This window comes from Neofelis nebulosa, chromosome 10 (assembly GCF_028018385.1).
Source record: "Neofelis nebulosa isolate mNeoNeb1 chromosome 10, mNeoNeb1.pri, whole genome shotgun sequence".
NCBI lineage: Eukaryota > Metazoa > Chordata > Mammalia > Carnivora > Felidae > Neofelis > Neofelis nebulosa.
Window position 1 is genome coordinate 49,479,069 of NC_080791.1, and position 22,320 is coordinate 49,501,388.

The 22,320-nt window shown below is 41.1% G+C and overlaps 1 protein-coding gene across 2 annotated transcripts in view; it reads left to right on the plus strand.

Annotated features, from left to right (window-relative positions):
- The window catches only part of RAB30 (RAB30, member RAS oncogene family), an 84,579-nt gene that overhangs the window by 17,051 nt on the left and 45,208 nt on the right, over window positions 1–22,320 (plus strand). Inside the window, exon 1 of one of the 2 annotated variants that reach the window (XM_058687630.1) lies at window positions 15,177–15,358. The exons of the other annotated variant lie outside the window; for it this stretch is intronic. The gene's annotated coding sequence lies outside the window, so the exon portion shown is untranslated. Of the gene's footprint in view, window positions 1–15,176; window positions 15,359–22,320 lie in introns of those variants that run through there. 2 annotated transcript variants of the gene reach the window in all.

Consider the following 22,320-nt stretch of genomic DNA (forward strand, 5'->3'; position numbering starts at 1 on the left):
GTAGAATGTATAACAGATGTCAGTGCTTGTTGTTATAAAACAAATTTGGCTCAATGAGAGACATTTCTGGAAACTGAGCAGGATGCATGCTCTGTCATCTCTGGCCCCAGTTCCTGGCAAATCTTTTCATTGCTCAAGTAGGCATGCATGGTATCATTCTCATGTTTATTTTTGTAATCTTTTTCATTTATAGTCTTATAATACTCCCAGAACCTTTGGTGATTCTTAATATTTTCTTCGAAAACTCTGGTCAGGGTTATACACTCATACCCAGAGCTAGTCACCCCAGAGTAATTACTTGGATTCTTAGAGCTGTATGTGGATCCATTTCGCAAGAAATCCAGGGACAGCAAAGCTGGCTGTGTATGATAAATGAGGTTTATCTTGCTTGCTAGGGCTCTGGATGGTTGGGAACTCCTGAGGATATTTGATAGTAGGTGGACCCTAAGGCAACACTATTACAACTTTGCATATGCTTCTGGTAATGAAATGAGAATGGGGAGAGAGTATCTCACTGTAAGTGGTTTATGATTTTAGAGCCAGAAAGCCCTGGGAAACTGAAGAGTCTTCTGTGTGTTGTCATTAAGTGTGTTGGGATTATTTCTCTGTTCTGAGAAATCTTCTAGGTGTGTTCTTCAGACACTTGGGGATTGTTGCTTAGCACTATCTTTATGCCATTTCAAATTATTGTAATTCATTCTTCTTGGCTACATTTCTCAGAACTCTTTGGGTTGTAAATGAAAGAAACCCAACTCAAACTAGCTTGGGCGAAGAGGCACTTGATGAGAAGAATGCTGAGGTATTTCATATAACCATTGGAAGGAGGGGTACAGCTGGAGCTGAGAGGTTTTAGAGTAGGTAACTGCCCTAACAACCCCCAAATTTTGGTGCTTAACACAAACGAAGTGTTTTTCTTGTTCAGACAGCAGTTCAACATAGTTTCTCCTGGTTAAGCCAGTTTCTGTGTTTCAGGGACACACTTCTTCCATTTTTTGGTTCCCTTCTCCTCTGTGTTAGAATTCTCTCCTTTTAATCTGCAGATGGAGAGGTAGATTCAAGGATCTCATGTGAGAGGTTTTCATGGGCCAGGTCTGGAAGTGGCTTATATTACTTCTGTCCTCATTCTATCAATTATTACTCAGTACATGAGTACATGACTCCACCTAATGGTAAAGGAGGCTGAGAAATATGGACTGTTTGCCCAGGAAGAAAAAGAAATAGGTTTGGTGAGCATGTAGCTAGTTTGAGCCAAACAGGTACTCAATGTCAAAATTCTGCCTGTTGCCTTTGATTTTCTTCCTACATGGTAGGGAGCATGGTCACCAAATGCTCCTAAACTTTGAATCTCACTGTTGTCAAAGCAGAGAAGTGACCTACATTCTTACTGGCTCTAAGTAAAAAATTTCAGAGTAATGATTGGCTCAGTTTGGATCATGTGACCATCCCTGAACCAATCAGTGCCCCAGAAAGGTAAGGTCACTTAGCATAGTGGGAGCCCCACTTGGGCCACTTCTCCTCAAGGGGGAGTCATTGTGAGACCCAAAGCCACTCTATTTACTAAAAAGGCCCAGCCTCTCTTTTTGTGTCTACTCTTGTGGAAAATTCAGTACAATTTTATAGTCATCTTTCCAGCCCTTCTTACCTCAGTCACATCAAAAGATTGTATTTCATTGAATCAGTGACACCATCATTTCTTTTTCTTTTTAAGATTTTATTTTTAAGTAATCTGTTCACCCAGTGTAGGGCTCAAACTCACAACCCTGTGATCAAGAATCACATGCTTTTCTGGCTGAGCCAGCCAGGTGCCTGAGACACTATTGTTTCTAACGTGAACAGCTATCCTATTCACCACTGAGAAAGAAAGAGAAAATAAGGTTCCAAATAAACTATGACACCATGCAAAGGTGCCATTCATTATAAAATGCATCCTAATGTCCTGTCAAAATATAAGAAAAGATGTTTTAGAATTGATGAAAGATGACATTCATTACAGCCAAGCTCTGTACTTTCATGCCTTAGTACTGCTGTTCTTTTGTTTCTTCAGTCCATCCATTGATTTCAAAAATATTTATAGGCCAGGCAACAAGGAATAAAAGATTAAGTTTCTGCCTTCTAAATGCTTACTGCCTCACCCCCTTTTCCACCCTCGCGTTATGAAGCACCTGCTGTGTGCTAGGCAGTCTATTGAGCATTGAGGGCTCAAGAAGGAATAGGAAGTCTTTATCCTCAAGAGACTTATAGCCTGCGGGAATAGAAACAGTGGGGTGTAGAAAGACAGTCATACAAACAAAAGACTAACTAAAGGATCACAGGTTCCATTATTAAGGTCCTTACAAGGTACATTAGGCCCCCAAAGTAGAGGGAATGGTCAATTCTGCTTTGAGGAATGAGAATGGATGTACTGTGTTTATTAAGATAACTGTGCACTGTTGAAAGAGTAAGCAATGGTCTATTTTGAGTACTAATATGCAATTTTTGCATACATACCTAATTATAACTAAGTAGGCCAACATGTTCTCCAATGCCTATTTGAGTCAATGCAAACTTCCTATTAAACTTCACAATCAAGGGGTGCCTGGGTGGCTCAGGCAATTAAGCGTCTGACTCTTGATTTTGGCTCAGGTCATGATCTCACAGTTGGTGAGTTTGAGCCCCACACTGGGTGACACCCTGAGAGCAAGGAGCCTGCTTGGGATTCTCTTTGTCTCTCTCTGCCCCTCCCCCCCCCCCAATAAATAAATAAACTCTAAAAAAAGAAACATCCCAATCAAAAGGTACATGTGGGTCTCTTTTCTTTATGCAAACATTAATGAATAGTCTGCAAAAGCTTTTTTAGAGATAAAGTGAGTAAATACCAGATTTACCCTATGGTGGAGGCAGTCAGCTTTTTTTGTACATTAGTTACCAAGCCTCCTTCCAGGGATTGTTTTTAACTGTGTGATGATTTTTCTCTCCCTAGTGGATGCTCTGGATCACATCCAGAGGGAGAAGAGTGGGAACATCCAAGAAGGGCTTGATGCAGGCTCAGGGCGGGACTGGGTCCCCAGAGCAGGGTTCACAGTAATGGGATTTGGAGAAAATGTAGATGAGGCTGTTTGGTCCTGGGCTCAGAGAACAGCCATTGCAGGACTTTTCCTGAGAGGGTCCCAGAGCTCTGACAATATAACCTGACTGCTGGATCCTTGTCTCTCAAGCAAGGATGCCAGCTAAGGTTAAGGCCATTTTTATTGGTTGAAAAACATGAAAACAACAAGGCTCTCGGAAGTAAAGAGTTTTTTGGTTTGTTTGTTTTGAGGTTCATGCAGAGGTCAGCAGAGGGTCAGTGTCTTTCCGACTGTTCTGGCTATTAGGAAAAGCTTACTTAATGAGTCCGGAAAAGAATCCAAATTTAAACTATTCTTCGCTCCTCTGGTTTATGAACAGCCTGGAAATGAGCACTGAGATATACAGAATTTTTTTTTTTTTTTTTTTAACTTTCCAGGCCAGTATGTCTGGAGCATAGTGCCTGGGGGTGGGGGTGGGGGTGAGAAGTGGAATCCACCTCATCCTTGGTCATGGGTTGGGGGAACTTCAGACTTCTCTGGTCAGCTGAGAGAAGAGAGAGCTCCAAAGAGCAAAGGGAAGGTTTAAAAAAAAAAAACTCCACAAAAGCAGAAACCCATCCTTTGAAATCAGCACAAGGTATATGCCTAGGAGTGATTTATGGGTGTACAGAGAAGGAACATTAAAAGAATAATTGTTGGCTGTTTATTTTGGAAAAGTATGTGTACTGAGAGTGGAAGCAGGGAGCTTTATTTTCTCTTTCACCTTGCTCCAACTTCCATTAGTGTTAATAGGATCATATATTCTAGACTTTACTTGGCTTCCTGCCCTGACATAAATGTTTGAATTCCTTGTTTTGCTATTATATATGAACAACAAAAGGGAAAGAAGAACAGAATGTTGAAAGCTAAATTACCCTATATGCCTTACTGTGGATGGGATTTATTCTCGTAGGTCCACCACTATTAAGATTATCTGATCAGATGATCTGTGTTTCTGATAGCTACATCTTAACAGCTTTATAACTTGTTTGTTTGAAGTGGTTTGTTCAGGGGATAGCTAAATGTATTTTTTACTTGGTGGAACAAGGTGAGTTGTGATCCGGGTTATCCGAGCTCCGGGCCATCACAGGTGTTATCCAAAGGGCCAATGGAACTACGTGTTCTCCTTGTTGTGGCCAGTCAATCCTGGGGGCATTTATTAGGTGGTCATTTGATCCACATTGACCCAACTTACCCTCCTGGTGTAGGATTCGGTTCTTAGGGTTACTGCAACAGATCCATTTATTCAATTAAACAAACAACAATTAAGGTCCTGCTGTGCCTCAGGTATTGTTTCAGTCTTGGGAATACTTGGTATGTAGAGCCAGAATCTGACTGTTCAAGGAAACCCAGTAGAGTTAGAATGCAAAAATTTCTGGATTTGAAAGGATCTTAGAGATAATCTCATCCAGGGTCAGCAAACTTTTTCTGTAAAGGGCCAAAAAGTGAATGTATTTGGTTTAGGGGGCCACATACCATCTCTGATGCATATTGTTCTTTGTTTGCTTTTACAACCATTTAAAAATGTAAAGATCATCCTAAACTGGGGATGAAGGGCATAGGCTGGATTTGGCCCATGAGCCATAATTTACCAACTTCTGATCTAACCCATTCCCCACCCCTTTAAAAATTATTATTATTGGGGCGCCTGGGTGGCTTGGTCGGTTAAGCGTCTGACTTCGGCTCAGGTCATGATCTCACGGTCCGTGAGTTCGAGCCCCACGTCGGCCTCTGTGCTGACAGCTCAGAGCCTGGAGCCTGTTTCAGATTCTGTGTCTCCCTCTCTCTCTGCTCCTCCCCTGTTCATGCTCTGTCTCTCTCTGTCTCAAAAATAAATAAACGTTAAAAAAAAATTAAAAAAATTATTATTATTATTTTTTAAAGTAGTCTCTACACCTAACATGGGGCTCAAACTCATGACCTGGAGATTAAGAGTTGCATGCTCTAACCACTGAGCAAGCCAGTGTTCCCAGTCCTACCTCCCCTTTTTTTTAATCAAAGAGGAAACTAAGAGCCAGAGGGTAAAATAATCCCCCTGTGTACACCCCCCCCCCCCCCCCCCCGCTTCGCCTGCACACCAAGAACACAACTAGTTCCTGACACTGTTGGATTGCTGACCCTTAATAAAGGATCCTTAGAGGTTCAGGCCCACACCTCAAACTGCCTAGTTACTTTTCATATGTATAGTTTTGGTCCTGAAGGAAGTAGGAATTTAATTATTATATTTTTAATGTTTCTTTATTTTTGAGAGACAGAGAACAAGCAGCGGAGGGGCAGAGAGAGAGAGGGAGACACAGAATATGAAGCAGGATCCAGGCTCTGAGCTGTCAGCACAGAGCCCTACATGGGGCTTGAACTCATGAGCCGTGAGATCATGACCTGAGCCAAAGTCAGACACTTAACTGACTGAGCCACCCAGGTGCCCTGGAATTTAATTAAGTAAGTTAGGTACCTACCACATTCTAGGCACTGCTGTGGTAAAATTAGCATGACAAGATCCCAGCACTCCATCAGGCCAGTTGTTGGTGTGGGCAGGTAAGATGGCAGTGTGGAAGGTAGCATGTGGAGACAAAGAGTGGGTGTCTTTGGAGCACAGGAAAGCACTCCTCCCTCAGTATGTGGGGTGCGTCAGTGGGCGTATAAATGAATGCATTCATTCATTGCCCCTCCCACACTTGTGTTTTGGAAGCCACTAACCGGCCTGAAGGAAAGGGACGGAAGCTTGGCTTCCTCCATACTTGCTTATTTTTTTTCTGTGGGTACTGATACTATGCACATGCTATATATGCATGGGTGGGTTATGAGATTAAAGGAATTAACCTGAAAAAAGATAAAGACTGCTTATCTGGCAGTTGCTTTGTTCCAATTTATCTAGGCAAGGGCACTGACACACATATGAAAACATAGAAGATCAATCATAGAACCATTTAATATTTTTGAGCTAGAGGGGATTTTAGAGATCACTGGGCTATATATACCCTTTGATTTAACAGATAAAGAGCATGAGGCCCAGAGATGCCAAATTTCTTACTGTGGGTCACACAGCTAATTAATTCATAGAATCTTAGTGCTGTAAAGGCTCTTAACAGATATTTAGTATAACCACCCAAATAATGATAAAGAATAAGAATCAGAGCCAACATTATTCAAAGTTTATTGACATAAATAGTAATACATATTACCTCATTAATTCTGACATTAACTCAGTGTAATAGATAAGATTACCATCCCCATTTTACAGTTGAGGAAACTTGAGGAAACAGCTTGAAGAGATTAAGTAAAATTTGCCCAAAGTTACCCAGTCATTAAGCAGTAGAAGCAGGATTCAAGTCCAAGCTCGAGGGCTTAAGCCGCTCAGAGCCCTTTATTCCCACTTGACTGTGACAACTAAATGGGAACTCATTGGCTAAGCAGACCCATGCCAGGTCTGCTGATGTCTCATCCTTCCACCAGATGTATATGCTAATATGCAGATGTGGGCCAGGAAAGCCTATTGCTCTGCAGCTGTCTTTACGGTGTCACAGAAGAGTTTTGAGAATGTGCACAGTAGAATTCTGTTTGGACGTCAAATTTCCCTTGAAGATGTGAGAGCCTGGTTGGTTTCCCTGAATCTGATGATGTTTGCAGAGGCAACTGGAAGATTCTGTCTGCATGTGTTACCCTCTTCTTTTTGCACAACCATTTAGATTTAAAATTGTAGTTTCAAACTATAGTCTGAGGCATCCTGGGGTTCATGCTAGAGAATTGAGGGATTCTGTAAGAAAAATTTGGCATAGGTTTCACTTTGAACCAAATGATGCCTAAAACTAGTATCTTCGCTGCATTAAGTTTTTAGTTCTGACGGATGGGAACAACCTATTCATTAGATGTACGGTATACCTTGTGATGTTTTCTTTCCCTTCTTATGTAACTTGAATGTTTTTCTCACCTGACAGTGGTAATACATGGGTTTGCTTGATTGGAGGTTTTTTGTTTGTTTTGTTTTGTTTTGTTTTGTTTTGTTTGAAGTCAAAGACATTGTAACAGATTTGTAGAGGTTATTCTTTAAAAAAAAAAAAACCCTCTCTACCTAGATTATTGTTTTTTACATAAGGAATATTGTGGGTTTTGTTTGCCATCCATTCATTGTAAGCGGAGTTTCTCTATATGGCAAGGTTCTTAGATTTCAGCTCAAGAAGCTATATCCTTTGAACCTGGGCTCCTGGGTTGGTATGTATAAGTCAATACACAGCATTAATAATTGCTGCACGTCACTTGGAGGAAGATCCAAATTAAATAAAGAAGGATTTCATTAGGTTGTGAAAAGACAGATTTAGGCTCTCTTGGTAAGAATCTTGAGGGATTTTGCAGGGGGAAGAGATGTAATGCAAGATTGTCTTCTCATTTGTGGGCGTTTGAGAAATCCCTTAAAATAGAGAAACACATGAATATTTGTTTTCTAACAGAAAATAATTCAAAGACCTGCCCGTGTTTTCTTGCCAAAGCTTTTTTCTTTTCAAGCTTCAGCCAACCCGCCAGAAGTTTTTTCTGATTATGTCAGGGAGAAACCTCACTTAGCAATTGCTTGCCATTAATACCTACTTTTAAACATTTCTTATCCGTTAATGATTTATTCTTTTAACTATCTCAGGGCATATCCCTCGTTTACTGCAGCTTATATCTACTCTACTTCCACCTTTAGTGGTCACTTCAGAAAAAGGGGTAGGAGGTAGAGGATGGCTTAAAGAATGAGAAGGATTTATTTTCACTCCGTGGTAGTATGCTGTGTCACCAGATAAACATTCAGCACTATCATGTTCTGGAGATAGGCGTGTGTTTTTTCTTTCTAACTTTTTATTTTGAAGAATTTCAAACAAGCAGATTAGTGAAAAGAACATTCAAAAGCTCTTAAATCTACCAGTTGTTAACATTTTGCCACGTAGGCTTTATTTTTTTCCGTATGCAGATTTAGATTTTTTGGGGGGTGGGTTGGGAGGCAAGACATCATGATACTTTGTTTCTAAATACCTTCCTATTTCTCTCCAAAGTGTAAGGACCTTCTTCTCCATAACCACAATAGCATTATCATGCCCTGGAAACTTAACATCGATTCCATAATGTTGTCTAACACGCAGTCTATATTTAAATCTCGCCTTCAATCAGTTGCCTTTTTGTTGTGTAACAAACGGTGCCAAAACTTTGTGGTTTGAAACAACCACCATTTGTTAATGCTTGTGATTCTGTCGGTCAACTGGTTGGTTCTTGTAATGGGGATCAGGCTCAGCTGATCTTTGGTGGGGCCTCTTCAATATCTGCAGTCAGCTGCTGGATCCACTAGGGGCTGGCTGCTCTAAGCTGGCCTCAGTTTGGATGGCTTGTCTCTGCCCTAGAGGGCCTCTCATCCTCCAGCAGGATAGTCCACACTTGCTTCCATGGCATGTAGGCAGATTCCAAGAAAGAGTGGGAGTGTGCAAAATGTTTTGAGGCCTAGGCTTGGAGCTAGTATGGCATAACTTTTGTTGCGGTCTTTTGACCAAAGCAAACCACAAGTTCTTTTTTTTTTTTTTTTTTTTTTTTTTTTTAATTAAAAAAAAATTTTTTTTTAATCTTTATTTATTTTTGAAAGACAGACAGAGTGTGAGCAAGGAAGGAGCAGAGAGAGGGAGACACAGAATCCGAAGCAGGCTCCAGGCTCTGAGCTGTCAGCACAGAGCCTGACGTGGGGCTCAAACTCAGGAACCGTGAGATCATGACCTGAGCCGAAGTCAGACGCTCAACCGACTGAGCCACCCAGGAGCCCCAAACCAGAAGTTCTTGACAGGAGGAACTGCAAAATCATATTACTCAGAGGCGTAGATACAGGGGAGTGAACAATCGCAGCCTCTTTTGTAATCTGTTGTACCCCTATTGTCCAAATAATAATAATGTTAATAATTTAATTGTTGATTTGTTTTCAAACATCCAATCAAAGATTACACATTAAATTTAGTTGTTATGTATCTTTAGTCTCTCTCTGTTTTTTAGTCTTTTAATCTATGATTTTCTTCTTATTTTTTTGTATTTTGTGAAATTGATATTTTTAAGATTCTTAAAAATATCTCACAATTTAATTTGTCCAGTTATTTCTTCATGATTAAATGGAGGTTAAATATTTCTGGCAAGAATTCTAAATAGCTGATGTTGTATACCTCCCATTGCTTTACAAGGAAAAGCCCAAAATGTTAATTTATCCCATTATTGGCAATGCTCAGTACAGTCACTTGGATAAGTAGGGTCTGCCAGATTTTGCAATCATAAAGATGCCATTTTCTATAGATAGATGTGCACTAAGTCTGAACATTTGGTGCTGAAGTTCTTCCAATATATCAAGATATATTTATTAGATACCTACTGTTCATGTAGTCTTGCATTTAGTACTGTGGTGAATCTAAAAACATTGCAAGGAATGTTGCCCGTCTGAAGGAATATGCAATTTTCTTGCGGTTAAGTTACTTTTAAAAACTGACAGAGGGGGCGCCTGGGTGGCTCAGTCGGTTAAGCGGCCGACATCGGCTCAGGTCATGATCTCGCGGTCCGTGAGTTCGAGCCCCGCGTCGGGCTCTGTGCTGACAGCCCAGAGCCTGGAGCCTGTTTCAGATTCTGTGTCTCCCTCTCTCTGACCCTCCCCCATTCATGCTCTGTCTCTCTCTGTCTCAAAAATAAAATAAATGTTAAAAAAAAAAAAATTAAAAAAAAAAACTGACAGAGTATAGGAATGGTGATTTTTTTTTTTTTTTTTTTTTTTTGAGGGAGAGTGAGAGAGTAAGAGTGCAAGCAGGGGAGTGGGACAGAGGGAAAGAGTGAATCTTAAGCAGGCTCCATGCCCAGTGCAGAGCCTGATGCTTCAGGAGTGGTGATTCTAAGTTAATAACTAGTTTATGAAAACTTTTTATTGTTGTATAATGTACCTAGAGAAAAGTGCACATATAAGTGTAATAGCTTAATGAGATTTTCAAACTGAACACATCAGTGGACCCAGCACCCAGATTAGAAAACAGACATAAGATATAATAAACACATCTCAGTAAGTCTGATTTTTAACTGTGTGAAACTTATATCCAAATAATGGTTGTCTTTTTCCATACCAAGTAATTTATGAGTGGCCCAAGGAAATCAGTATCATTTGAAGCTTAAAATGGTGTTCCCTAACTTGATCAGTCTCAGGAACCATCCATCTTGATTCAGAGTAACTTTCACATGGGGAACCTGGTTAGCTCAGTCAGTTGAGTGTCTGACTCTTGATTTCAGTTCAGGTCATGATCCCAGGGTCATAGGATCGAGCCCTGTGACAGGCCACACTCAGTGTGGAGCCTGCTTAAGATCCCCTCTCTCTCTCCCTCTTCTCCTCTGCCCCTCTCCCCTACACACGCTCTCTTTCTTTCTCTCTCTCTTAAAGAAAAAAAAAGGCAGAGTAACTTTCACAGTGTCCATTTGTGGTAGTCTTTCCTTCTTCATTCCTATCTCAGAACAGAAGGTGACCTCTCCTTTGCCAAGGGTAGCCATCCTGTGCATTCCATCCCACCCCTCTGGACTTCCCTGGGTTTGGTCCTTCTTTTTCTTCCTTGCCTCTCTTCCATGTATCATCACTTTTCAGCTTCTCCTTTCCTTTGGTTCCTGCCCCTTACCTTCTATACTTAGCAGTAGTTCTTCTGCTTCTCCTCACCAGGCTGCTATTCTCTCTCTCTCCTTTTTATCACCAAACTTTTTTTTTTTAAATCTTTAAAGCTTATTTATTTGAGAGAACAGAGACAGTATGAGTGGGGGAGGGAGGGTGGGGGGAGAGAGAGAGAGAGAGAATCCCAAACAAGCTCCATGCTGCTAGTGCAGAGCCTGACATGGACTTGAACTCATGAAACCGTGAGATCATGACCTGAGCTGAAACCAAGAGTAGAATGCTGAGCCCACTGAGCCACCCAGGTGCCTCATCACCAAACTTCTTAAAAGATTGACTCCTCTTCCTCTTTTTTTTTTTTTAAGTTTATTTATTTATTTTGAGAGAGAGACAAAGAGAGTGAGTGGAGGGAGGGGCAGAAAGAAAGGGAGAGAGAGAATCCCAAGCAGGCTCCCCACTGTTGGTGAAGAGCCAGATGTGGGGCTTGAACTCACAAACCATGAGATCATGACCTGAGCTGAAAACAAGAGTCAGATGCTTAACTGACTGAGCCACCCAGCTCCCCCTGCCACCTCCTCTTCCTCTTTAGTCCTTTCATCCAAATGCTCTTTGAGATTTGGTTTCTTTCCCCACAATTCTAGTGAAGTTCATAAGCAAATTCCTAGGTGTTAAGTCAGCCTTTTTAAAAGCTTTGTTCTGTTAGATTTCTGCTTCCTATTGAAGTTTTATTCATCTTACCTTTGAGACTATCTCCTCCATTGGCTTCTATTTGTGTGGTCTTAATTTTCAGCTACAGTTGGACTTCCCAAAGAAAGAACAACTAATTCTGGCTTCTTTTGGCCTGAGAATGGCATTTCTTAGGACCTTTTTCCATGGAGTATGGATTAATATCTTAGAATTTATCTGTGATTTGAAGATTGTGGTTTTCACAGCAACCTCTCAATTAAATTAATGTAAATTCTGTGTAACCCTAGTTTTTTAATGCTGTGCCTGCTAATAACTCAATATATGTTTTCTGGGATCATTTAATCATTCAGTTATTCATTTATATGTTGAATAAGTATTTACTAAATGTCTAGTAAGTGAATTAAATTCCACAGTAGATTATTACATTTTTAAAATATCTAAACATCTATTGAAATACATATCCCTGGGGCGCCTGGGTGGCGCAGTCGGTTAAGCGTCCGACTTCAGCCAGGTCACGATCTCACGGTCCGTGAGTTCGAGCCCCGCGTCAGGCTCTGGGCTGATGGCTCGGAGCCTGGAGCCTGTTTCCGATTCTGTGTCTCCCTCTCTCTCTGCCCCTCCCCCGTTCATGCTCTGTCTCTCTCTGTCCCAAAAATAAATAAACATTAAAAAAAAAAAAAAAAAAAAAAAAAAGAAATACATATCCTTTCTTTTTCTTTTCATTTTTGTTGAAGTTTGCTTGTTTCTTCCTAATTTGAGCAATTACTACTTATCTGACTGTTGGGTAAGTTATTTTATCTCTAGAACTCTTTACTCTTTAAAATAAGGATAATAATAATATCTGCCTTCTGTAATGTTGTAAAGATTAGATGCAAAGCAATGCACAGAGAGCACAGAGCATATGCTAGGATATAGCAATGACTCGATAAATGTTGGTTATCGTTATTACTTGCTGTGATGGGTCAGTACTGGACTTTGGTCCTCACAGCGAACATCCTGAACTAGGCATTAGTCTTCCAACTTTTCAAAGAGAGAAACTGAGACTCAGAGGACTTAAATAACTTGCCACAGGTCACAGAGCTAATAAATTGCATATCTGGGATATCTGATTCATAACTTGTGCCTTTTACAGAACTACACGGAAAGCCTTTCAGCATCTTGTAGGATACTTAGAAGTAAACTAGGAGTCTCTTTTTAGTGACTGAAATCAACTAATATTCTTCTCATTTGCCTTCTAAAAGGGTAGGACATACTAAGGAAGTTCTTCCTTGTTGGGGAAGCTCCAGTCCTGAAGGGCAGATTAATAATGATTTTATCTTAAAACCACGGAATTCTAGGGCTTAGAAGGATTTGCCCACCCAATTATTGAATTTTCTCTCTAACCATCCAGCCAAGAAGTCATTGGTTTATTCTTTAACGCTTCCATTGACAGGGAAGTCATCATCACTCTGAGGCAGCTCATTCCCCTTTCATAACTCTCACCATGAGACTGTCCTTCTCCATCCAGCATCCAACTGAGCTTCCCCTACGTGTGCCTTCTGCCCGTGGGTCCCAGCGTGGTAGTGGATAGCCACGTGAAGTAAGCAGAACCCCTATTTCCTAAGGCAGCCTTTCAGATTCTTGCTGTTTACTCTCCGTTTTCATTCCCAATACCTCCTCACCAGGTTGAGCAGCTTCAAGCCTTTCATTTACAGCTTCCCCAGAACAAACACAACTGGGTATACTCTTTTTTTCTTCTTGGTGTGACAGAGAATAAAAACCATGGCTATCTCATGAGCATTTTGCTTTTCCTTCAGTCTTTCTCATTATATATGGTACCACCATCCACCCAGTTGGTCAAGCTAGGTACCTAGGAGTTTGCTCCCTTCACTATTTTCATATAGTCCATCAGCTACTCTTTTCAATCCTATCTCCAAATATAAAATCCATCTCTACTACCATCACCCTGGTCTAAGCCACCATCATTTCTACCCTCATTCCTTTTTTTTTTTTTAATTTTTTAATGTTTTATTTATTTTTCAGAGAGAGAGAGAGAGAGAGAGAGAGAGAGACAGAGTGCGAGTGGGGGAGGAACAGAAGAGAGAGGGAGACAGAGAATCTGAAGCAGGCTCCAGCCTCCAAGCTGTCAGCACGGAGCCTGATGTGGGGCTCGAACCCACAAATGACAAGATCATGACCTGAAGTGAAGTTGGCTCCTTAACCAACTGAGCCACCCAGGCGCCCCTCTCCCCTGGTTTCTAACTCTTGACCCGTCCTTGCACAAAGCAAACAGAATTATCTCTTTAAAGCACAAATCAGATCGTGCCACCTGCTCCCCCCCCCCCCCCCAGTCAAAACTCTTCTTTGGCTTCTCATTGCCCTTACAACAAAATCCAGACTCTTTTCTGTGGTCAACAGGCCCTGCGTCATCTGAAACATTCTTTCTTCCCTGTTGTTCGTTCAGCATTGATCCCTGGTGGCCTTTATGTTCTCTAGACATGCCAAGCCTTTTCCTGCAGCCAGCCTTTGCACTTCTTGGTACTTCTGCCTGTGCCCTTTGCCGAGCTTTGCAAATGGCTGGCTCATTTTCATCTTTCAGGTTTCAGCTCAGATACCACTTCCTCAGAGAGGCCTGCTCTGATCACTCATCTGAGGCCCTAATCTCATTAGTTTGTACCTGCCTTTCAGATCTGTACTGCTTCTCTTGAAAACATAAGTTCTTCAGTGACTGGACATAGGATGTCGTGTTAGCAGCCACAGCTTCTACAAGTGGCATAGTTGCTGCCCTTAGAAGGTACTCAATAAGTATCTGCAGGATAAATAAGTAGCCTCATGATTGACTGGATGTAAGGGTGTTGGAGTCATATTAAGAAAGGATTTGGGGTGCCTGGATGGCTCAGTAGGTTTAACATCTGACTTTGCCTCAGGTCATTGTCTTGCAGTTTGTGAGTTCGACCCCCACATCAGGCTCTGTGCTGACAGCTCAGAGCCTGGAGACTGCCTCTGATTCTGTGTCTCCCTCTCTCTCTGCCCCTCCCTTGCTTGTGCTCTCTCTTTCTCTCAAAAAATAAATAATAAACATTTACAAATTAAAAAAAAAAAGAATGGATTTGATTCTGAAGTTGCCACTTCCTGTGAGATTTGGGGCAAATCATGTTACCTTTCTGGGTTTCAGTTACCTTATTTGTATAAAAGCAATCCTATCCAAAAAAAAAAAAAAAAAAAAAAAAGCAATCCTATCTACCTCACAGAATGTTGTGAATATTAATTAAGATATTGGCCATGGATGTACCTGCCATGGTACCTGGCACATATTAGGTGTTCAGTCTCCCACAAAGCCTGGTGCTTAATTGTGATGTGTGGAAGCGTTCTATCAAGTTTGAACCTGATTTACGGAACTGTTTCTGTGGTGTGCCTGGGAGTGCATGACCCATAAGATGCCTGTGACTCCCCTCAGGTTACACTTGCCTGGCTGTGAAGTGCTAACTCTGGTTATCCGCAGTTGTGCTGCATGACACTCAGTCTGATAACCCAGAAGTGCCAGGCCCAGAGCCTTCACTGGGGTGCTGAACATTCCACCCCAGAAACCTAAATGATCAAACCTGACATTGTGTGGCCCATCTCTTGTCAAGATGGATTGGGATGCTCTGTCTAGACAGTTGTCTCCTTTGGGAAATCACAGTTGCTCTGAGAGGAGGCACATGGTCTACTGTTAAGAATACCAAATAGGCCTGTGAGCTGTTGGGGGGTGGGGGGAGGAGTTGCTGTGAGGTGGGTGGGCCTGTGCCGCGGAGCCTGCAAAAAGGAGCTGTCAGCTTCTCTACTCAGAGGCCTCTCCGAATCATGCTGGGAGCCGTCTTCTTCACACATGCAGTGCCAACAGAGCTCTCAGTCCATGGGAAGGTGCAGATATCACTGTCAGCCTTCCCAGAGGCAGTGATTCTGTGCCCCCACCGAGGAGTGCTAGAGGAATTGAAAGGTAACCCTGTAACATGGATAACCTGCTGGGAAGGAGGGCTTGAAGTCTTTATGCAACGTGTTTGGTTGGTTTCTCCTGTAGGTTGGTAAGAGTGAGTATTTTAACATGAGGCTCTAGAATTAGTTAGACCTAGATTCACATCCCTAGATTCACATCATGACCTTGGCTGAGTTACTTAACATCCTGGATTAGCTTCTCGTCTAAAATGGGGATTGGGGCACCTGGGTGGCTCAGTTGGTTAAGTGTCCAGCTTCGACTCAGGTCATAATCTCACGGTTTGTGGGTTTGAGCCCTGCGTCGGGCTCTGAGCTGACAGCTCAGAGCCTGGAGCCTGCTTCGGATTCTGTGTCTCCCTCTCTCTCTGCCCCTCCTCCGCTCATGCTCTGTCTCTCTCTGTCTCAAAAATAAATAAAACACTAAAAAAATAAATAAAATGGGGATAATAATGACTCCCTATCTTATCTGGTCATTGTGAGGATCAGATGATACAGTACATGCAAAATCTTAGTTTAGTTCCAGGCACATAGCTGATGTTCAATAAATGATCTTTCTCTTTATTAGATGGGACAGGTTGGAATTTTGAGTTTGTTCCAGATGAGCCTCACCCATATTGAACTTTGGGCCTTGGTTCTCCCTTTGCCAGCTATGTGCCTGGGACAACTTATCTAGCCTCTCAGTCAGTATTTTTATCTGTCACATGCAGTTTATAATTCCCACCTCATAGTGAAGGTCGAATGAGATCAGAGTGCCTGACACGTAGTAAGTGCTCAAAATATTCATTTCTTCCACCTTTGGTTCTTGAGTATCTGAAATACGGTCCCTTTAAGCTTGTTAAGATTCCTCACTAGCCTTGTATGCAGCTGTGTTCAGACAGCTTTGGCAGAAGGAAAAGCTTTTTTTTTTTTTTTTTTTTAAATAGACTGTTTCATAATCTTTTGGCTCAGATCTGCTGCTGCTGTACCCTGTGCTCCTCAGGGTCCCTGGGTCCTCCTGCAATCAGCATGTGCCTTCCCTCTCACCTAAATGACCCTGGAAAGTGGCTACCTTGGAATATGTTGCTGAATGCGGAATGGATTTTCCTCCCTGCTCTTGGGGGTGAAACTGGTTCAGGGATTCTTAGCTGAAGGGGGAGGGGCTATTGGGCCTGAACTGCAGTTGGACATAGTGGCCAAGACTTTTCTGGTTTTCATTAAAATTCTCTGGCTGTCTTTCGGGATTGCTCATTGGATATGACTGTGAGCTGGAGGTGGTTATGCTGTTCTCTCGGCTACCCACACCCATCAAGTCACAGTGGCTCTGAGGATGAGAGAAAATTGAAGGTGGAGAACAGGCTGGCTAAGGGGTCTTGCTCAGCAGTCTTTGTGATAGGAGCCCTCTGTCTACAACTACAGAGCTTGAGTGTTAGAAACTCTTAAATACAGATGGGGGAGCAGACATAGCCCAGCTGAGAATGGGTAGCAGAGAGAATCCTCTTACAGATGACCCTTGATGACAGGCTTGCTTTTCAGGGCAGATAGATAGAGGTTTCCTGGCAGCTGTCAGAGGGTCCCCAAATGTTACATCAATGAATGAAGTCAGTCTGATCTAATCATTTTTCTGAAGTGCTTATACCCTTACATGCCCAAGGGGGTGGGGGTTGGGTGGCAGTTCTCTGAGGGTGACAGACTGAAGTAGAGAAGACTCATTTCTTTAAGAGTTAATTTCTAGTAGTTAAAGAAATCTCACTTGAGATTAGAATTTGAATCTGAAAGTCTAGGTTCAAATGATGACTCTGCTATTGACTTGTTCTGTGATCTCAGGCAACTTGCTTCCGGGGGATAAATTATATAAAGCTTGTGGCATATCATATGTTCTTAGTAAGTGGTAGATGTTTTTCTAAAGTGCGCTAGGTTTGACCTGTCACTCCAGCTCACCAAGATATATCCCAATTCTGTCATCTAAAACATTTGTTCTACATCCCTCCCAGCTTTGTGTCATTTAAGAAGTTGAGGCGAATGTGTTCCCTAGGGCAAGCTGTATCTTCTTTCATTGGAAAAATACATCAAAACCATATTATTATGTTTCCCAGTGAGATGCTCACAACGTCAGATACTTCATTGCTTGGTAACTTAGTAGGAAGAAAAAAAAGGGGTTTTCCTGTCATTCTTGATGGATAGATCATGAGAAGGCCATTTAATTGATCTTGGGTATAAATGTCCCCTGACTCCCAAGAGAGCAGCACTGAGGCTGCCATTTGCCTTCACAGTAAAACCCCATTTCCAGTCTTTTCTCCATTTACTCTCAAACCTCTGTGTTCTAGCCACAGTGGACTGCTCACAAAAAATTAATATGGAACATATCCTATATACCAAAAAGTGTTCCAAATATGGATTTACAGCTCAAATAAGAACAATAAAATGAAAATCGTACATCCATCATTCAGCTTATAAAATTGAATGTTATTGACCTTAGTGGCTGCTTGTATACCTTCTGCCCCCAAATCATGTCCCCTTTTCTCTTCACCACAGGCAGTGGTTATCTTGACTTTTGTGTTGATCATTCCCTTACTTTTAAAATGGTTTAACCACACATGTTTGTATTACTAAACTGTATATTGGTTAGTTTTTTAAAACAAGGAGCAAGTACAAATCTAGCAAGCTTTGTAAGAAAAGGGGCAATAGTGCCACTATTAGGTCTAAAAATGAGCTGATTTGGGTTCATAGTTTGACTTTGGCTTTCCTAGGGGTTACAAAAGGTCCTGATGGGGAAGTTGGTGGGCAAGATTATAAGTGGATCCTAGGAAATTTAAAGCCCACCATTATCTGGACATCTGATGAGGCTATACTGTGGGTCAGGCACTGGACATCTAGTAGGATATGGTCACAGAGTGGACTATTCTATCTTTTCTATCTCTTATTTCTCTGTGACCTACCTCCAGCTCTAGGGATTAGGTCAGAGCAAAACTTGTCTGTGGGATGAAGTGAATGCCATCAGCTAACCCACATGGACAGCATAGGGGAGATGAGCAGGCACTTCACTAGCACAAGGTCAAGGCAAATGGAATCAGAAAAGAGTTGGGACCAACTCTTTTACCCATCGTTCTTTGCCTGATTAAAAAGAGAATATGCAGTACCATCTATGGAATTTTCTTACCTAAAAATTGACCCCTAAATCTAATCAACCCTCTAAAGCTAACTTTGATTTATCAGAAAGATGGAAAAAATTAAGTTATACTCTAAGGAAGCAAATAGATAAATGCAGAGTGTTGGACAACTGATTCGACATTTGCAACAAGTCAATGGCATGAAAAAATAATAATGTGACTTAAAAATTATAATCAATGTAATAAATGAATCTTTTTTTTGATTCAGATAGTCTATGTATTAGTTTGCTACAGCTGCCATAACAAAATACCACATACTGCGTAGCTTAAACAACAGAAATTAATTTTTTTTCACATTGCTGGAGGCAATGATTAAGGTGCTGGCAGGCTGATTTTCCCTGAGGCCTCTCTCTTTGGCTTAGAGATGTTACCCTCTTCCTCCCTCTTCACATAGTTATCCCTCTGCACACACATGGCCCCAGTGTCTCTCTATATGTCCTAATCTGTTTTTTTTTTTTTATTATTATAAGAACATCAGTCATATTGGTTGAGGGACCACCCTAAAGGCCTCATTTTAACAAAGTTACCTCTTTAAAGGCCCAATTACAGTCACATTCTGAGGTACTGACACTTAGGGCTTCAACATATAAATTTGGGGGTCAGGGGTGACATGATTCAGCCCATAACAGTCTAATTGTAAAAAAGCATTGTTGAAATGTTGGGGAAATTTTATTATGGACTGATACCAGGGGGTCACTGTTAATTTTTCTAAGTATGATAATAGTACTGTGATGTTAGAGAATGGGTAATGTAGAGGTGAGTTCTGAAGTATATAGAGATGAAATGATATGATGTGGAATTTGTTTTAAAACATTTAAACAAAAAAAAAAAATAGAAAAAGGCCAAAGTGTTCATATATGAAGTCAGTGATGAGTATCATGGGCTTACTTTTCGGCATGTTTGAAAATTTTATACTCAAATATTAAAAATATTTAGATCAGCAATTCCAAAGAGGGCTTAATGGCAGTGGGAAATTTGATGATGGCCATCTTCAATGTCTGTCCCTTGAGTTTTACTTCTATTCTGGTTGGCTTCTTCATGTGGTAGTCATTTTGGGGTTCTGTGCTGACTGCCTCTACTCAGTCCTTGGTGAAGGACATCCTTCAGGAACTTCTTAGGTAAATGGAATGTGAATTTCTGAGATCTTGTATACCTGAAAATACTTTTGTTCTATTCTCACAGTTGATAGTTTGGTTGGAAATCATTTTTCTTCAGAATTTGGAGAGTATTGCTTCATTGACTTGTTTTTATTGATGCTGCTGAGAAGTTGGAAGCATTTGAATTTCTTATTCTTTGTATATAGCCTGTTTGTTTGCTTTTCTTCTTACTGATGGCTTTTACAATCTTCTGTCTGTAGTTTTCTGAAATTTCACACTGTGTTTTGTGTGCTGGGCCCTTTGAATTTGGCAACCTGCACCCCTTAGTTCTTCAAAGTTTTATTGAATTATGTTGTTATAATTTTTCTTCTTCTTTTTTTTTTTCTGTTCTTTCTTGGGAATTTCTCTTAGTCAGATATTGGACCTCCTGTACTGAACCTCTAGAATATTCTTAGCTTCTCCTATTTTCCATACCTTTGCCTTGTGATTCTCCTCTCCAGAAGATTTTGTGAACTTAATCTTTCAATCCTTTTATCGAATTTTTTTTTTATTTCTGCTATTAAGTTGTCAATTTCCAAGAGCTCTTTTTTGTCCTCTTGGTGCTTCCTTTATATAGCATCCTATTTTCATTTCATGGCTGCAATTTTATATCATTTTTGTGAGAATATTAATGGTAGGTCCCTCCCACCTTGTTCCCTGCCTCACAGAGTATGTATTTCCTTCCAGTTGCTTTTGTGTATTTTCTGTGGTCTGTATCTTCATCAGAGACTTTTCCAAGATACCACTCTGAATGTGATCCTTGGCTGTGTGGTCTCATTAAGGTTGGGGGCAAGGAGAGGGAGTGATAAAAAAAAAAAAAGATCTGTCGAGACCTTGACATGGTAAGTGAAGGAAACCACTCACAAAAGACCACATAGTGTATGATTTCATTTATATGAAATGTCCAAAATGGGCAAATCTATAAAGACAGAAAATAGATTAGTAGTTGCCTGCGGCTAGAGGCGGGTGGGGGATATGGATGGAGTGACTGCTAATCGGTTTAAGGCTTTCTTTGGGGGTAATAAAATGTTCTAAAATTGATCATGGTGGTGGTTGTACAACTCTGTGACTATACTAAACACCACTGAATTGTACACTTTAAAAGAGTGAATCGAGTAAGTTATATTTTAATAAAACTTAATATTATATCTTAATAAACCATCCCAGTGGTGATGGTTGTACAACTCTGTGAATATGCTAAAAATCATTTGAATTGTACGCTACATTTAAAAGGGCAAATGGAGTATGTGAGTTATATAAAGCTGTCACAAAACAAAAAAGCTGTCAGACTGAGTATGGGATGGAGATCATTAATTGTGGGCTTCACTATAGTGTGATCTGGGTGGGCTGTTTGTTCAGAGCCCCTAAGGCTGCAATCTGAGGTTTTTCCTTGGTTGCATTTACCAGGGAGGAGAGTCTTCCTCATTTCTTTGGCTGAAGAGGGAAGAGAGAAATCTCTAGAGGAGAGGAACTAGGAAAATCTATTGTATTTCACCTTCACCAGACATAGTGCCCTTGTCTTTTTTATGTTCCCTTTTAACCACGCTGGGTATTCCTGGACCAGAGCCACTCTTACTTTTTATTATGGAAAATTCCAAAGACTACAAAGTAGAGAGGATAGTGCAATGAATCCTCATGTTCCTATCATCCCGGTTCACCAATGATCGCTTCACAGACATTTTTGTTTCATCCGTGTCCCCGTCAACCCTTTCCCCTAGATTATTTTAAAACAAATACTAGATATTTCTGTTTTATGCTGTCTAGTGTCTAAGCCTCCAGAATTCTGTCAGTGAGGAGAAGGATCTAGGGATTTAACTTCTTTTCAAGCAGCTTTCACTGTTTTCTTTATTTTTACATCCTGTCCCCCTGCTCCAGGAGTGAGCGTTACTGCCAGTCCCGGGCCTGGCGAGGACTCTGTGGTTTCAGTCAGCCGCACACTCAGCTTTTCCTGCATCTGGTTTAGATTCAGATTTCTTGAGTCTGCTGTCAGTTACTTGCTCATCTGTTTCCAAAGATTCCAAAATTTGACACCATTATCTTCTCTCCTCTTTCCCTGTACTTGAACAGTTTTGTTATTAGGAAAAAAAAAAGTCTCTGCTGAATTTTTGTCGGGTTTCAGGAGTAAGTGAAATTAGATGCAGCTGTTCAGCGTACACCTTCTTAGGAAGATCAGCTGCTCCCCCACTTTTTTCTTTTCCATTTTGCTTTCATCCTACCACCTGATTTTTTTTAATTAAAAAAAAATTTGTTTAATGTTTACTTATTTTGAGAGAGAGAGAGAGAGAGAGAGAGAGAGAGAGAGAGAGAGACCGGGTACAAGCAGGGGAGGGGCAGAGAGAGAGGGAGACACAGAATCCGAAGCAGGCTCCAGGCTCTGAGCTGTCAGCACAGAGCCCAACGTGGGGCTCGAACTCACTAATGATGATATCATGATCTGAGCCAAAGTCAGACACTTAACTGACAAAAGCCATCCAGACACCCCTATCCTTTCTGATTCTACTCAAACCTCGACCCTGGACAGATAGGTAGGTAGATAGGTAGGTAAGTAGATAGATAGGTAGATAGATAGATAGATAGATAGATAGATAGATAGATAGATAGATTGATTTGCCAGGAAAGGTCCTTTCCAATCTTCTAAGAACTGAGAGAAATCTTCTTATAACACACCTCTCTTCTGACCCTAA